We start from the raw sequence: 18,915 nt of genomic DNA, 5'->3' as shown, positions 1-18,915 counted from the left end.
ATGGACAAGTCTATTTCCTACTTCGCCCATTGGGTGTGAGGGTTAGAAGCCAGACCTTAATAGAGCATTGTTTGTTCATTCCTGGATTCTGTGCTTCTGGAGTCCCTAGGAGACGTCTCCCACCTAGCAACTGCTTCCTCAGCATTCGAGGGGTGGGGGTGACACCATTTCTTCCTGATCCTAAAATAAAAAGAGAACAGGGTCCCATCTGGATTCCAGTCAGACCCTCTGGGCTCCCTGCCCTGCACACGCCCTTCTCAGATACCATCATATCGTCTTCTTACTCTCAGAGAACCAGGGATACTTGGGGGCCAATAAACACGGTGAAATGAAGACATAAACAGACCAACTAATTAGCTGACTAATTACTCTCTCAAAGCTATGTTTTCTAAGGCCTGCTACCACCCTGATCAAAAACAGGACATCAAAAAACGAGTAAAGGTGTTCTTCCCTGTTATCTTGGCAGTCAATCAAGGGCACAGTGGTGCCATAGAGGACCAGTCCCAGCATTTGCACAGCGTCCTTCAGCAGCAATGTGAACACGCGGTGTCTACATTTATTCTCACTTTCAATGACCCGCTCTCCCAGACTGTTCTGCCTCCAGTTTAATTTAAGTCTCACCTTCCTTTGCTTTGCTTTGGCCTCTCCCAAGTCCTTTTCCTCCATGTCCCTCCTAATTGATAGCATTGCCTCTCCTAATTATTGCTGTCAATGTGTGTGTATACTTTATATCTATATCTAAATCTGTATGTATATCTATATCTACATCTATATAGATAGACATAGATAAATGAGAAAGAAATGTATGTCTATGCATACATACATACACACCACCCACTTAGTCCCTTTTGTTGTAGATGTGTGCATGGTTTTGGGGATCACCACTTTGTTCAGATGTCAGTCAGGATGCTCATTGTGGGGTGGGGGGAGGCTGACTCTTCGTCTCTCAGCAGCCCTAAGTTGCCGGCAGTTCCTTGTCTAAGGGTGGGGCTCGGATATCCTCCCTTCTTCTTCAGAACGTCTACTGATGCTGCCACTGCCGAGTTAAGGTGGAAGGGGAATCGTCTAACAATCTGGATAAACAGTGTGACATCCTCACACCAACAAATTCTGAGATCTCAAATTGGAATAACAGAAATAGATCCCACTTGTCACGTGTCAACTGTCCTCTTTATAGAGGTCCAGGGACCCAAATGTTTGTTGCTCTGCTAATATTTTCTTTTTAAAAGAAGTGTGTATGTATGCATGTCTCTCTCTCTCTCTCTCTCTCTCTCTCTCTCTCTCTCTCTCTGTGTGTGTGTGTGTGTGTGTGTGTGTGTGTGTGTGTGTGTGTGTGTGTGTGTGTGGTCAGGGGACATCTTCTAGGACTTGGTTCTCTCCTGGGGTTTGAACTCAGGTCTCAGTGTTTCCCACCGAGGCACCTGCTGATCCACCCATGCTATTTTTAACAATATATTTTAGGGTGGACGGCGCACTCCTGTGTGCTGTGTAGCTAGATTTTACAGCAGGGATAAAAGCTGGCGAATGGGTGGCTCTTAGCTCTCCAGTGAGGACTGGACCTGACTAATCTGGTGCCATTGTGTCCTGTGTTTCATCCCCGTCTGGATGAGGAAAGTTATATCAGTTGCAGTACAACAGACTAAGACTGGTGACAGTACAAAGGTGTGATTAGAAGATGCATTTGTCTCTTAGCAGGCTCGTGAGATTCCCCTCAGCTAGGCTACACTTTCTGCTAGTGGACAGCAAAGGGTCTCTAATGCACATATTGTAGGTATAATAATAGGACACTTAGCGAGGGAAGGCTCTGGGGCTGCTCGTTGGAGATGGGTCTCCACGCCAGTACTTGTCCTCTCATCAGCTGGAGAGAGGCCAGATTTGGTGACACTTGCCCAAACCAGACAAAGACCCATCTGTCATCAGACATAAGACCCTCTCTTTCCTCATCCCTCCAAGTCTACTCAGACACAGGACTGGATAACAATAGCTGACCAAGCCTGCTGAGGAGGGGGTGGGCATGGAAGCTCCTTAAGGTCTGGAACCTTCCACCCTGCTTTGAGCTGCTCTGCTTCTGCTGAATTCTTCCCATTTTGGTTTCTACAGAGCACCAAGCCAAAGCAGCTCATCTCAGCTCTACCGAGTGGCTTGCCCTCCCATGCAGTAAGCCCCAATCCCCATCTGTGTTCCAGATGCCACGACATAGGGAACTTTCTCTTCACTGAAACATTTGAGAATCTTTGTGGGCCTCCCTCCCACACACACACACACACAAACACACAAACACACAGACACAGAGACGCACTTGTGGATGGATATATTAAACCCCACAGAAGCAATTCAAGACAATCAAAGATCAGGCAGAACAAAGGTCATGAGCCAAGGGTGTCATTTCTGTAGCTCTCCTCCAACAGAGACTACAGTACCACAGTAGAAGGAAAACAAGATTTTCTAACTTTCCCGGTGCCCAGCGTGTATGTTATCCAGTACAAAACTGTCACCATGGGCGAGACAGAAGGTGTTCAAAACTCCCCGATTCCACCATGTCTCTTTGTTCTCTGTGAAACCATTGTTGACTGTTATTTGACACGCCTAGGAAGAAGAAACATCAACCGAGGAGCTGCTCCCCTTGGATTGGCCCATGGCCATGTCTGTGGGGGCATTTCCTTGATTGGATATGGGAGGGCCCAGACAACTGTGGTCCTGGGCTGTATAAAAGGGGTATCTGAGGAAGCCGTGGAGAGCAGCTACTAAGGAGTGTTTCTCCATGGTCTCTGCTTCAGTTCCTGCCTCACATTCCTTCCTGTGTCCCTTCCCTGGCGTCCTTTCATGATAGACTGTAAGCTATAAGATGGGATGACTTCTCACAACAACATAAGGAAACTAGGGAACCTTCCACTTCTCCCCCAATCCCACCCTTGGTCATCAGTGACCCCTGGCTTGAAGCTGTAGTCTAGCACATGCTTTCTGGGTCCCTATAGAAATAGAATTGTTCTGTACGTGCTCCATTTTCCCAGTGGCAGTGGCATGGTGTGGGTAGGATCGGCTGTGACACCTCCTTGCAAACGCTTGGTGTCATGTGCCTTTAAATCCGGGTATGTTACAAACGTGTGGTGTCATCTCCCTGTCCTACAATTTGCATTTCCCAATGAACGAGTGCACCCGTTACCTCTTCCTGTGTGTGTGTTTGTGGAGTCTGTTCAGATCTTTCGCCCTTTTCTCCTCATTGAGGTATCATCATAGTAACACAGATGGCGTTCACGCCTTGTGCATATAGTGCCTTTGATAAAGGCATGTAGCGAGATACGTCCACTCTGCAGCTTGCATTCCTGCAGACCGACGGTCTTGTTTGAGACACATGGGGGTCACATTTTGATAAAGTGTTTTTTCCACGATGGTTCAAGATTTTACATCTTATTAACAAAAATTGTCTCACGGTCTCCCAAATTTTCTCTTGTGTGTTCTTCTAGCAATTTTTATAGTTTTAGCTTTTACATTTATGTCTATAGTCTAAAATGTTCTTAAAGCGTTTTAATAATATCACTAAGTTAACAAGAATCATTCTAGTCAAAAAAATCACTGACACTGACCCTTGGTTCCCTAAAGCCAGGGGCTTCCGGTTCTTGCGTGGTTCCCCTTGGTCTTACAGGACAGGAAAGTCTTGGTTGCACTCACTCTGTGGCCACTTTGGAGGGTTTTGTATTTAAGATTTTATTTTCCATAATTTCATATGCAGACATTTATGCTCTGAAATATTTTTGAAAACTTTCCCATTGTGTTTAAAACAACAACAAGAACAACAACAAGAACAACAAAAATACCTTAAAACAAGACAAGAAAGCACATCTAATTAACATGTAGAGGCCCTGGGACCCGATTCTGGTTCCGTGTTAGTGGTTGTGGTTTTAAGCACTGTGGCTCTGAACTGTCTGTTTTTATTTATTAGCAATGCTGTCCTGAATAAACTTGGGTGAAAGTTTGAGTTCTCTGATATTGGTTTGGGTTAAATTATAGCCTATGGCTCTATCTATCAGGAGCAGGGCACTCTTAAAGCTCCCAACATACTCCAAAAGCAACGTTCACCTGGATAGGCTCCACCGGCCTTCCTGAAGCTAACCTTGGGGATTTTTGTTGGTGGTGGTTGTTTTATTTTTGTTTTGAGACAGAGTCTTGAGTGTCCCTGGCCATTCTGGGTATGTAGCCAAAAATGACCTTGAACGTCTGATCCTCCTGTCTTTACTTCCTGAGTTGTATGACTGACTGTACACGAATGCACCCTGTTTATATAGTGGTGGGGATGGAACCCAGGGCTAAGCAAGCATTCTACCCACTAAGCCACATCCCGTATTAATTTTGGCAAATATGTTAATAGGAAAAAGGAAGGGATCACTTTCGTTTGTATTTGCTTGACTCTTATGAAGTGGAACATCTTTTCCATATACTCTTTTTTAAAGCGTTTTTCTTACTCAGGCCCATATTCTATTTCCCTTTTCATGAGTTTTCTGTTTTTTTTTTTTTTTTGATGTCCAAATGCTTTTTATATATTAAACTTTATCAGCCCATTATCATGCGCAGTCCTACTTTTGCCAGAAGCGATTCGAATGTCTTCTTGGTTTTCTGTCGTTAACTTTATTTATGGTATTTCTAACTTGCAGAGGGTCCACTCAGTTCTGTAGAAAGTCAAATTTATTTAACTTTCATTTAATCAGTTTATCTCAGTGGCATACACTTATGGATAGCTAAGGTAATAGCTTTTCCTTTTATTTTAGGGATTTGGGATACTGCAGTGTTCTGGTTTGTCTGTGATTTATTTTGGTATGAGGCCGGAAAGAGGAGTGTGTCTCAGCGCTACTCCCTTACAAAGCAGAATTTGAGGCAATGTCCTTTCAAGGCCTGGGTAGAGAGAGATCCCAGGATGTCAGGGTGAATGGGGAGATTGGAGTCACAAGAAGGCGTAGCTACTGTACCTACCGCTGGTGGCACTGCATTGTTTGGAGACTGAGGAAATCAATGGGTCAGTCCAGTGACATAGAGGTGGAGGGAGGGGCAAGGAATCATCAATCAGCTCTCAGGGATTGGAGTTTGCACCGGACTGGCATTGCCCAGTATGACGATTAATCTCAACTGTTGATTGATAAAATCTAGAATCACCCAAGACAGGCTCTGGGCATGCGTGTGTGAAATTATCTTGACTAGGTTCATTGAAGCTGGAGGACCCCATCACTGTGGGCGGCCCCATTTCCTGGGCTGAGATCCCAGACTGTGTAAAGAGGAGGAAGTGAACTGAGTACCAGAATGCATTGCCCTCTGCTTCCCAGCATGCATTGCTCATTGCTTCCCAGCATGCGTTGATCTCTGCTTCTTGGGTGTGAATATGAGGTGATCAGCTGGTTCTGGCTTCCACCACTTGACTCCCCTAGTATGGACTGTGCCCTAGAATTGTGAACCAAATAAACCTTTCAGGAAAGAAATGATGGCTGTGAGCACTACAGAGGACGGAGGACAGAGGCCGTATGATCAGAGAAGCCTTGTCAGGTGAGCTCAGACTGCTTACATCTGACAAACTGAAGCTTCCCAGGGTTCCCCTGGGGCAGTTCCACCCCCACCCCAACGCAGTCACCCAATCGTGCTGGCTTGTGGTGGGATTAGCATTTTCTACTCACCATCTCCAATCTCTGTCAATGCATAAATGCAGGGGCTACCGTGACTCTCAGCTGTGACTGGAGATTTTTTTTCTACCCATTTTTCTTTTCGAAAGAAAAAATTCTTTTTCCCTTGGCTGTCCTCAAAAGCTCATGTATAAAGGTAGAGTCATGATAATTTTAACCAGTTGCATAAAACAGTTGGGAATTTGCAGATAAATTCACATTAAATTAATATTTCTCTTCAGGGACTATCATTTCTCTATAACACCGTACTTTCATTTTATGGACATAACAGAAGCTTGAGTTTTATTTATTTTTTTTAAACATCTCTCAGTAAGAATTTCCAGTTGGTTTTTATGTGTCTTTTGTAGAACTTTCATTTAATTTATCCCTCTGTATTTTAAATTATTTCTCTTGTAGGCAGAACATTCTTTTTCATTGTGCTTTTAGGAGATCGTTTCTGGCATGTGGTAAACTTTCCATATATTTATCTGGTAACTAAATGTCTTTCTAAACTTGCTAATTACTTAGAAATGTTTTAGTTTGTTTTCATGGCCTTTAAAGCAGGCAGTCATATTATGTGTAAGTAATACAAATTTTCCTTTCGTCTCCAATAATATTTACCTTGTTTCCTGCCCCTTTCACTGCCGGTAGTGTTAAATAATTATGACAACATCACTCTTACCGTTCCCCTAACTTTAGTAAGAACGCTCCTATGATTTTACTTTGAAGCATGATATTGGCTGTGGGTTTCAGAGAGAAATCTTAAGTTGCCTCAAGGTAAAACACTTGTATTGCTAGATTACAAAGAATTTCTAAAACTGATGAGTGAAGTTCCGTTTATACGTTTTTGTCTTGACTAGATCTCCCCAGACATTGCCTGTTTGACTGTGAGAAAGACACAGCAGCTTCCGGCCCAAAGCTTTGTTTTGTTCTGATGTGTGTGCACACGTGTGTGTGTGTGTGTGTGTGTGTGTGTGTGTGTGTGTGTGCGCGTGTGTGTGTAAACATGTGCATGTGGAATGCAGAGAGTCATTTCTGGGTGTTCCTCAGGAGTCACCAACCTTGATTTTATGAGACAGGCCTTACACTAGTACCTGGAGCCCACCAATCCCACTAGCCTGGTTTTTCGTATTTTTTCATTTGTATGTGTGGGGGCAGCATTCTTACCTGTATGTGCATACTTAATGGCCACACACATCAGAAAATGGAGTCAGACTCCCTGGAAGTGGGGCTGTAGATAGTTGTGAGTCACCACATGAGTGGTAGGAATCAAACTCACGACCTTTGCAAGAGCAGCCAGTGCTCTTAACCTCTGAGTTATCTCTCCAGTCCTCTGGCCTGGCCTATTCATGTGGGATAGTCACGTTTGTGAGGCAAGAATCGTACCAACTGACAAATCTCCCCAGCCCCCGTGCTTGTCCTAACTGGACCATGAGCTCCCTTTGGAGAGTCAAGTGCTTCTCCAGAGATGGAGCCTTGACTTGGTCCTGTACCCAGGACACAGAAATGCTCTCTCTACTTTGGGTCAGTTGGGCCATCTATCTGATGACATTCTGTGTCCCCTCAATGCCATGATGTTTCTGCCTATCTCACCACCATCACAGCAGTGTGATGTATGACACTCAGGCTTGCCTGAGAAAGCATGGCACCTAACAATACGTATCCAGATGGGATGTAGACCGGATGAAGGGGCTGATGTCATGTGAAAGGTGGGTGGTTTCTCTTGTGAAGCTATAGGTTAAAAAGCATGACTGAGAAGAGAATTCCAGACTTAGTCCTGGACTAGGTGACTCCTGTGTATTTGACCCCAGTTGGTCAGGAGAAGAGGGTCACACTGACTCTGAGTACAGCCATTTAAATTTTTATTTATCTTTCAAGACAAGGTTGCTTTAGGCCAGAACTTGCTATAAAACTGGGGATGGAGTTGAATTTCTTCTTATATCTGTCTGTCTGTCTACCTTGTCTATCATCCATCTGTCTATGTCTCTGTGTGGACATGTACAAGATCAGGTCAGAAGACAACTTGCTGTCATAGTTGGTTCTCTCCTTTCATATGTATGCCAGGGCCCAGACTCATGTTTTGGGTTTCTGTAGCAAGTACTTTTACCTGTTGAGCCATCAGGACAGGATGACCTTGAACCTCTGATCCTCCTGCCTCTACCGGGTCGGAGTGCTAGGATTGCACACAGGTGTGATCATGCCTCATTTATGCAGTGCTGGGTATTGAACCCAGGGCCTCATGCATGTAGGTAGGTACTCTATCAATGAAGCCATATCCTCAGCACGATCTGCTTTCCAGTGGCAAAGTACACACATCACTCTGGGCCTCCATAAACACCTCAGATCAGCATCCCCAGCTCTCCCTGTAAGTCTCCTCCTTTACGCAAATCTCTTCCCTGGACTCGAGAGTCTACCAGTCGAGCCAAACTGGGGTCCCCTCAACTGTTCTCTCTCGGGAATACCTCTAAGGCCTCTCTTCCAGCTTCTCTCCTTCCTTCTCACCCCTGCATCTCTTCTGCAGCCCTGGCCCAGCCGGTTCTTTCTCTTTGGATCCCCTGCCGTAGCCTCTGCTCCGAGTGCGTGCTCATGAGCTACACTTTTCCCAACCTCTTGACTTTCCCACGTGCTGCTCACATTTCTCCTTCCTTAAAAATAAAACTTGTCTGCCCTGCTCTTGACCTTGTCAAACATTTCTGAGTGTAATCATCAACTGAGATCCTCTTTCTAGAAAAGTTCCGTTAAATCACTTTTGAGCTGAAAACTGAGACTCCTTGTTTGCCCTTGAGACGAGGGCTCTCTCCTCTGGTCCTTTCATCTTCAGACTCCACCAGCTCCACCTTCACATTTCATTGAACCTGTTCAGTGTGGTCTACATTCTTTCTCTACTGGTGAATCTGCCCTCTTCCTCCCCCCCCCATACATAGCAACCCCAAATCTACCTTGGAAATGGCCTCAGCGTTCCCCTATTCTCTGGACCCTTTTCCTGGCACCACTCATCACATGACTCTGTTTACTTCTCCATATTCCCTGTAGACTTACATCCCGGAGCCTTCGCACTCCCTGTCGGTCGGGGTTGTCTGTCTTTCATGAAGTTCTACGTAAACTTGCAGCAGTTCTTTCCTTATTTCCCTACCTGAGTGACACTTTCTTATCACAAAGATTAGTAAAAGAGTCTTTGACCCTCCCAAGAAACAAACACACAGATGTACAGGCAGACAGACAGGCAGACAAAGAGACACACAGGATAACCAGCAAGTACAGGATAGCAGAAGTCATATCTATCTTAGAGCCACAGAAAGCAGACACATTACCTTGTTTAATGTTGTAGTTTATTGAGAACAATAAAGCTTAGTAGTGATAACTGAGGGGCCTGTGGGTGCTCCAAAGGAAGCCTCCCATGACCCATGTTCTCTCCGATCCATGCCATCATTTTCATTCACATCCTCATCCAGACTATCCCTCTGAGAGCCCAAGAGAGTTGCCTGCTTGTTCACACTCTGCCAGCAAGCTTACACAATTGCCTGCCCGTGAAGCCCCATCCCTGAACTCAGCCCCTTGCTTGAGAGTGCAGTCAGCAGATATGTGGGGTGAAATAACTCATGAAGGCATGGTCTTTGACCTCATGGTGGCACAGTCCAGGGAGGAGACGTATCTATCCATTCATCTCACTCAAAATCCATCATTCTCAAAACCCAAAACCCAGCTGAGCCAAGGTGGTTCATGACCTTTCCTGATTCACGAGCACCCAAGAAGTTCCTACACAGAAAGTCCCTGCTTGTGTCTCAACCTCACCGTGTACAAGGTGGGGCACCTGTACAACTCTTCATAAACTCTCTGATGTTCAAATTCCCCTTCTTTTAAATGAGAGCCAGGGCATGGAGACACTGTCAGTGAAATGCTTGTTTTGCAAGCATAAGGATCTCATTTTCACACCCCAGAATCCACATTTTTAAAGCTAGGCATGGTGAAAAACCTGCCAAACGGTGTATTATTGCCGAATGTGGAGAATTGAAAGAAGGGATGACTGGGGGATATTCCCTGAAGATGGCTCTGGTGACAGTCATCCAGATTTCCCCGAGGATGGAGATATAGATTTAAAAGATGTAGATAAAATTTTATCAATATCTGAAGACTTAAAAAGCACTAGAAATACTTTTTTTCAAATCTTAGAACTGGGAGATGGCTATTAAAAATATGCGAAGGTTTTAAAGTACATGGATAGTTCAAAGGCTGTTATTGAGAAAGCAGATCTGTCCAGACTACAGCCTATAGCCTTAAGGCGTGCGCTCAATATTGATGCTTGTCAATTGAAGATGTCAAATTGGCAGGGGGCAATTAACAGTTGCTTGGAGGCTCTTGAAGTGGACCCTTCAAACACTAAAGTACTATACCGAAAAGCATGAGGATGGCAAGGATTAAAGGAAAATGATCAAGCATCGGCTGATCTCAAGAAGGTTCAGGAGATAGCCCAGGAGATAAAGCTATCCCGGCAGAATTGCTTAAAGCCAAACAAATGATAAAGGCACAGAAAGATAAAGAGAAGGCAGTGTATGCAAAAATGTTTGCTTAAGTAGGATTAAAGTTTCCTTAACTATTATACATTAGTTATATAAAGGACAATGAATATTATTGTCTATGTGATCCCTGATGTGTTTCCCTTGATCTTTGTCATTGTTTACATAGTAGTACTGACATAGGTTCCTTCTTAATAAAGTGTTACAGAATACAGTTTAAAAAAAAAGGCTAGGCACGGTGGTGGCCATATGTAATCTCAACTCTGGGGAGGCAGAGACAAATAGAGCCCTCAGACTCACCAGCCAGCTAGTTTACCCTGATCTGCAAGCTTCAGGCCAATGAAAAGACCAGGAGTCAAAAACCAAGGTGAGTGATTGCTGAGGAGCCAAAGTTGAGGCTGACCTCCTAGCCTCCACATGCATGCATGTGTCTACATTTGCACACGCTCATGTGTGCATGTGTGTGTGGGGGCACCCCTCCTCCACACACACAATAAGTTCTTTACAGAGTCGTGTGATCTAAAATGTCTCACTAAGTCCATGCCACTTAGGGATCCTACTTTCCTGTCATTGATGGCTACTTAGTCTATGGCCTATGCTCCAAGAAGCAGTGCTCCCTTCCGTGGGTTTATTGGGAAAGATCTTGTCCTGTTGAGCTTCTCACAGAGATGCCTGTGATACCTTCTCCATCCCCGACTCAACCCACATTTAATAAATACTAGTTTATCATGCTCAGAGTTATCCACTATCATTGGCCAATCCACTTCGGAGGAGAGACATAGGTTGGACCGATGGTCCCAGCAGACCTTCAGTAGTCTATGACTGGATTCATTACCCAGATTCCCCTCTAGGCCCTATACCACTTGACCTGTCACTCCATCCCTATCCCTGGTGACTTCTTAGCCCTTCACTGCATGCTCTTCCCTTCACACAGACAACCCTGGTCATTTCAAGACACCATCAGCATTGAGGAGAAAGGAGATGCGTACAGCTTTCTCCTGCAGCCCTTGACTTAAATGGATATGCCTTGTCTTGTAAGAGATAGGAAGTAGATAGGAGATGGAAGAAAGCAGAGCTAGAGACTTAGTGAGGCCAAACACCAGGAGGTAGAGTCCAGTTTAGAGCTAAGCTCAGGGCTGAGCCAGAGTGGGGTGGGGACAGTTCCCAGCTGAACACAAAGCAAGCACAGCCTCTCCTCAGGAGCAGGTGAGAAGATAGTACCACAGGTAGGCGCTGCCTCCTTCTCAGAGACATGGGCTGTCTCCCCATCCCTTGCTCTTCATAACAACCATTGAATCAGCTTCCTTTTACCCTTAGGAGAAAACTAATTACCAGCATCTCTGAAAATCTCTTGATTCTGATGCTCGAGTTCGTTTGAGGCCATTTGAAGACTCCTAACACTGGGAGACATGAATTTCCTTTTTTTTTTTTAAATGAAGTACTCAACATTGAAGGTGGTCTAAGAAATCTATACTTCACAAGAACAATAAAAATTTGTCTAGTTTGTGTGTGTTTCTTTGTTTTTGCAAATGCACCAAATTAAAAGGGTTAATTTCTACATAGCATTTTTTCATCTGCTCGTGAGGTGGCTCAACACGTAAAGACATTTGCCTTGCATGCCAGTTGACCTGAGCTGGATCCCCAAAACCGATGAAAAGGTTTGGAAGGAAAGAACTGTCTCTAAATGTTGTCCTCTGAACAACTACACTCTACACATGTGCAGTGGAATATGAAGTCACCATTTATATATAAACAATAGTATTAAATTTTAAAATGCTAACAGTTTTCAAAAATAAATAGGAGTCCCTCCTAGACACACGCCTAACTTAGTTCTCAAACCTGCTGGGGAATCGCCTTAGCACCACAATGTAGTAGGACCCTGCTTGAAGCCCTGGCCATTCTTCACCTGGGACCCAGGCCTGCCTGGGGTCACTTCTCACGTATTGACATACAATACAGACATTTCCATGCTACTCTCATACAATACAGACCGTGTGACTTTAACTGCAGAAATTCTCTTTTTTGTTTCTCTTGGTTTATGGCTAAGGAAGCTGAATAGCCAAGATGAAGGTCCCAGCCTGTTTGGCCTCTGCCTGGCTTACAGCCAACTGCTTTCACCTCGTGTCCTTGCTCAGTGAAGGACAGAGAGCAGTGCTGAAGGAGGAGGATGCTGCCACAATCTCACCCTTAGGACCCCTGCTAGCCAGGTTCCCTACTCCTGTCATTGTGTGGGTCAGAGATTCAGCACGAACTTTAGAGCACTCAGTTCTGTCCACGGCACTATAGAAATACACAGCGGGTTTGATTTGTACCAAAGTCAGAAAGCAATGATGGTTTACTGGGTTGTATTCTCTCTCTCTCTCTCTCTCTCTCTCTCTCTCTCTCTCTCTCTCACACACACACACACACACACACCACACACTGCTGGAGCTGGAAAGGATGATAGCTGTCTGCCCCACCTCCACCCTGGTCGTATTTGTGTGAAAAGTGCACCAGCACTTGTGAGTGTTCAAAAGAACATGTGTGCACACACATGTGGAGGTTAGGGCACAACAACAGGAATCTTTCTCAATTTCTCCATATCTCATCTTTAGAGACTGTGGCTCTCATCAGCATGGAACTCACACCTATTTAAGGTAGACCAGTTGGCCAGGGATCTCCAGGCTACCTCTGCCTCCCCAGGTGCTGGGAACCAAACACAAGTCCTCATACTCACACAACATGCAATTCACTGGCCCATCACTTCTTCTGGCTGTGTTTCTGAGGAACATGCTTAGAATGGGAGTGTTTGAATGTGCTGGGTCACTATTGGAAACTTCTCTGAGAACAGCAATTTGGGAAAGAACAAGAAAAATAAACAAAACACAGTACCTTAGGAAGTGCTAAATTCTATCTGGTAGGCCACCAACAAAGGACAGAAAACATGGAAACTTGTAATAGGAAAAATAGTATTCTCTTCTTCATTCTTTCTTTCTCTCTCTGACACACACACACACATACGTACACACATACACACATATACACATACATACACATATGTACAAGCATACACATACATACACATGCAAACAAACATATACACACATATACACATACATATACACACATATACACACACATACAAACATACACAAATACATATATACATACACATATACACAAACACATATATACACACATACAAACAGATATATACACATACATGCATACACATACATACAAACATATACAAACATATACACACATACACATACATACAGACATGCACACACACACACACCAATCTATACCACCAAATTTGTCTCAGAATTTCTTTTCATCCCTCCTCCCTTCCTCCTGTCCCCAGCCTTCTTCCTTTCCCTCATGGTCTCATATCCATCGCCAATTTTATTCTAAATTCTATAAGTTAATTGAATGTGCATGATCTTTACTAGTTATGTACATAGAAAAATCTAAACGTTGAAGGCACGAATGGTGCTGAGCACTCATAGTCTTAAGACTTGGGAGGTGGAAGAGGAGGATCAGGAGTTCAAGGTCAACTTACATAGCAAATTTGAGGCCAGCCTGGGCTATGTAAGACACAAACACACACACACACACACACACACACACACACACACACACACACACCCCACACCAAGGATAACATTTCAATTGTAGCTCAACTTCTTCTTGCTGTGTGGCCTTGAACAGACTATTTAAGTTCTTCAGAGCTCTATTTCTTTACTCTAACATGGGCAATAATTACATCAGCTTCCTCCTGAGTCTATCAAATCCACCTCCAGGATAAAATAACCCAATGCAGAAAAGGCTCCTGCAGGAGACCCGGCCTCTAGTGTTTATATTTATTCTTACATTAATCTTGAGTTCATGGCGGATGCCGAATGTGTGCTTAGAGGCTTGGGAGAAGAGCCACTTAGTGCTCATTCACATGATGTCCTCCTCAACTAATTGATACCACCAAGGACTTTGGGTGGCATGAGCTGGGTCCTGCTGGGGCCCCTGGGCCTCTGTGCTTAAGGAAGTGTGTGTGACACCATCCTCCACTGTGGTAACTACTGGCACTCACTTTGAGCATCTGAGATCTCTTCTCACTGAATTTAAGACTCCTTGCACCAAGACAGAGGATGTGGTAAGAATCTTTCTTTTAAAGGAAGTGTGCTTATAAACCAGATGGCCTGGGAGAGCCATGGCCTCCATTGTCACCTAGGGCAGCCTCCCTTCTCTCCCTCCTTGCAACCAGGAGGAGAGCTCCCCAACCCCAAGCCTCTCCCACCACCATCACCCCTTTTGCAGTGTCCAAGGAGGGCCAAGCTGCTGTAACTGCCACTCAATGCCACCATTAGACCAACAGGTCAACTGAGAAAGCAAATGCAGGCAAGCCAGAAAGTTCTGTTCTCAAAGGGTTGCTGGCAGGTGCCTCTCAGCACATGCTGTTGTCATTGCCAAGTTCCTCTTGAAGAATGTCCTCCTCCAGATGACCCAATGCTTAGCAGGAAGTTCAGTCGAGGCGGCCTGGTTCAGCTCAGGGACGTTTTCATAGGGACATCACAGATGGATGACACCTTGGCACAACTAACCACCCAGGGCTGGACACTAGGCACTTGGGGGCCTAGAGCAAGGCACAGTAGCTTCTCAAATAGGTGAGGACTCTGGGTCAAAAGCTGTCCCATGTTGAGGCAAAGTTCAAGTACTTGTCTTTCCATCTACAATAGCAAGCCCCACACCCTCCAAATTCTGTGCAGTTAACATTATTTTATTTGATTTCCTCTACTACTGCGTGTCAATAGTAGAATTATGATAATAATAGTAAGAGGTAATCAGTCTTTTAGCTGAGGGCTCACTCTGTTCCAAGTGTCTTGTACAGAGTATATCAGTCTGTTTTAGACTGTTTTCTGCTATTATGATTGGTACCATGGACTGAGTAGTTTATTAAACATAGGGGTGTATTCAAATACTAGTTTCTAAGGTCTACAGCCATGGGACTACAATTGGAGACAGTCTTCTTGTCAAGTAGAGAGATCAGGAGATCATGGTGATGCCATCCTGAGGATCCCATCTCCAGCACCTCATACAGTTGTAGTTACTAAACACTTGCTACCTCCATGTACCAACACGCCACGATATTGAGGATTATGTATCCAGTGTGCCCACCCATTGCAAGGCCCATAAGGGCCCTATGATTGCCCTTACTGAAAGGGAAGGAAACCAACACCCACAGGGATTAAGTGGGAGCTGCAAGTAGACCCAGGGCAGGATGGCTCAGGTCAGGTCGAGAGCCTGCCTCCCAGGGGTTTTTGCTATGAACATGATGTCCAAGTCCCAAGAGGGTCTTAGCCATTTGCTATAGGGATCAGTGCTCACTGTCCCAAGCCTAAAGAGATCACTCAAGCAGCCAATCAATCAGCCATGCCTACGGGCCAGCATTTGCACACAGACACAAGGACATCTTCTAACCAAAGGCGAGCATTGGGAGCCCCAATTGGAAATGACTAACAGAGTTGTTTTGCTTCTGAGGCAAGAGCTGGAATGTTCAACTAGTTAGCCCCAGTTTTACTGGCGGCCTCGGCTACACAATGCAGGCTACGGCATTTGGCAGTGCCTCTTGAATTTGGCACACTCCATGCTCCTCCTGGACCCACGAGATAACATAACCAAATGTTTTCTGATGCTGCAAGAAGTGAGTGTTTTGCAGGTAGAAGGAAACACAAACATCCCTTCCACCTGTCAATCCCAAGGGCAAAATGCTTCACTCTCTCATGACCCTTTAAGAGGTTAGATGTGAGCAGGAGCCCAGATAAATGGTCACGATGCAAACAAAGTCGTGGAAATAAAAGCATCTCTGATCTATGTGGGCTGGGGATGCCAATTACACCATCTGCACCATTTCTCAGGAAGAGTACAATTGTGCTTCCCTGAACGCCCTGAGCAACGAGGCTGTGGCTTTAGCCTTCTTCCGAGTACGGCATGCACACACCATTTGATCCTCTTTTATATATTTGTTTTCAGACTCAGACAATGGGTGACAGTTGCATTTCCTTACCTGAGGTTCAGTTGGAACAGAGAAACGAAAACCCATAGAACTTAGTAGAACGTGTACACAGGACCCAAGAAGGTATACTGGGGCCTTGAGTGGCAGCTGGTTGAAGCCACAGTTCTGCACCCCCTTTCTGATCAGTTACTGACATTCTTCCGAGATCAGACGAGATCGGGCGCGTTCAGGGTGGTATGGCCGTAGACTACTGACATTCTTTTAACCAAAGCATCATTAGTTTCTGATGGTGGTGGGGGCCATGTTAGGTCCTATGCTAGTATGCAGGGAAAAGTCAAACACAGGGCTCACATTAGAGGGATACTTGACATGCTCAGAGTCAATTATGGATAACTTCTCAGATAAGAAAAAATACATAAACTAGGGTCATGATCAGGATCCTTTTCAGTGTGCTGCAAAGATACAAGAGACCACACAAACAGAGTAGGGCTCACTGTTTTCTAGCTGCACCTAGCTGCACTGTTTTCTGAACAAAAGGAACCTCCTAGGTCAAACATTGGCAAATCTTTTCATCAAGGAGCTGGGTGGTGAATGGTTTCTTTCTTTTTGTTCTGCTGCCTTCATATTCACCTCTGCCAAGATGACCAGAAAGGTGGGTGAAGAGTTACCGACTTTGAATGCACATCAGTGGCCTTTCATTATTGCAAGAACAACAGGACCCTGATGTGGCCTGTGGCTGCAGCTTTCTAATCCCTTGTCTTCATGAGTCTTGCCTTCTGCTTGTGGAGAAAGCATAGTGTGTGAAGATGCCCCTCCTCCACAGTGAGAAAGGAACGCCTCACCTTCTCACCTCTGCCTTTGAACAATACAGTTGAGGAAACTTTTCTTTCAATTATGGATTGCAGAAAATTGTTTTTATCAGTTCCTCAATGTAATCTATATGCTTAAATTGAATCAGATCAAAATCTTGTTGGAAATTCATAATCTAGGCATTAGTGTTTCTAGAGGCGAGGAAATTGACCAGGTATAGTTAAAATCATAAATCAATCTGATTACATTCTATTTTTCTCCTGAGATCAGAAAAGTAAATCATCACATTATATTGTATCATTGCATTTTATGGTCAGATACTGAAAATGAGAAATGTGTACACACACATATACACTCACCTGAAAATGTTTACATTTCAAAAGTAGACTTAAGCTCTTAATTTCTGAGCTATTTTGTTCACTTAGCTTAAGGAAAACAAGCTAGCACTCGGATATGCATTCTTGGATATTCTTTTTTCTGCTGAGATTCTAAATGTGCTTAATAGTTAATGAAGGGCAAATGCTCCTTCAAAAAATACATGACATACAAACTTTGAACCCTACATAGCAGATTTGTGTAGGAGAGAAAAGGAAGTCACCAGAGCCACTGTGATAAGCATCACAGTGAGGAAGCACAGTGGCCAGAGGGAAGAAATAGATGGAGAGGATACAACATGAGAGTCCAGCAAGAATCACAGGGAGGGTGGCATCAAACTGGGCATTGAAGAGTGAGCAGGATTTCTCTGTGAAGATGAAGAACACACAGAGAGGCCTCTAGAAAGGGAAGATAATAAGGGATAGCATTTTGCATTCATGTGTTTTGGTGTGCATGCATGTGTATATATACATGTGGATGTGGGGAGTACCAATGCACTGATCATGCTCTGACTTGCTTAAGGAGGCAGGGTCTCATTTGAGCTCAGCACCCTCTAAATCTACTAATTTAATCAACAAACCATCTTGTTCCAGGGATCCCCTCTCTCTGTCTCCAGAATGCTGGAATTACAGGTGGGTTGCCACACCTACACAATATTTGCATAGGTGCTCGAGTCTAAACCCTGGGCCTCGTGCTTATGTGGCTAAGCCATCTCTCCAGACTGAGGGGGTAATCCACCCATCAATCCTCCTCAACGGAGGAGAAGTGGTCAGTCATGGGCCAAGCACACAGGGGTCTCTCTAGGGGGAATGAGGGAATCAGTCAACTGTTGCTTCTCTTCCTGGTCATGCAATAACAACCACTCTACCCAGATACAATAACAACCACTCTACCCAGATACAATAACAACCATTTTACTCAGATACAGTAACAACCACTCTACCCAGATACAGTAACAACCACTCTACCCAGATACAGTAACAACCACTCTACCCAGATACAGTAAAAACCACTCTACCCAGATACAGTAACAACCACTCTACCCAGATACAGTAACAACCACTCTACCCAGATACAGTAACAACCACTCTACCCAGATACAGTAACAACCACTCTACCCAGATACAGTAACAACCATTTTACTCAGATACAGTAACAACCACTCTACCCAGATACAGTAACAACCACTCTACCCAGATACAGTAACAACCACTCTACCCAGATACAGTAACAACCACTCTACCCAGATACAGTAACAACCACTCTACCCAGATACAGTAACAACCACTCTACCCAGATACAGTAACAACCACTCTACCCAGATACAGTAACAACCACTCTACCCAGATACAGTAACAACCACTCTACCCAGATACAGTAACAACCACTCTACCCAGATACAGTAACAACCACTCTACCCAGATACAGTAACAACCACTCTACCCAGATACAGTAACAACCACTCTACCCAGATACAGTAACAACCACTCTACCCAGATACAGTAACAACCACTCTACCCAGATACAGTAACAACCACTCTACCCAGATACAGTAACAACCACTCTACCCAGATACAGTAAC

At 44.5% G+C, this 18,915-nt stretch overlaps 1 pseudogene; it reads left to right on the top strand.

Moving 5' to 3' along the window:
• Positions 1 to 9,249: 9,249 nt before the first annotated feature.
• Positions 9,250 to 10,212, top strand: Ppid-ps9 (peptidylprolyl isomerase D, pseudogene 9; annotated as a pseudogene).
• The last annotated feature ends 8,703 nt before the right edge of the window (positions 10,213 to 18,915 follow it).

Source organism: Rattus norvegicus, chromosome 13 (assembly GCF_021556685.1).
Source record: "Rattus norvegicus strain SHRSP/BbbUtx chromosome 13, alternate assembly SHRSP_T2T, whole genome shotgun sequence".
Classification (NCBI taxonomy): domain Eukaryota; kingdom Metazoa; phylum Chordata; class Mammalia; order Rodentia; family Muridae; genus Rattus; species Rattus norvegicus.
The sequence above is the reverse complement of the archived record's forward strand: the minus strand, read 5'-3'. Positions and strand labels throughout refer to the sequence as shown.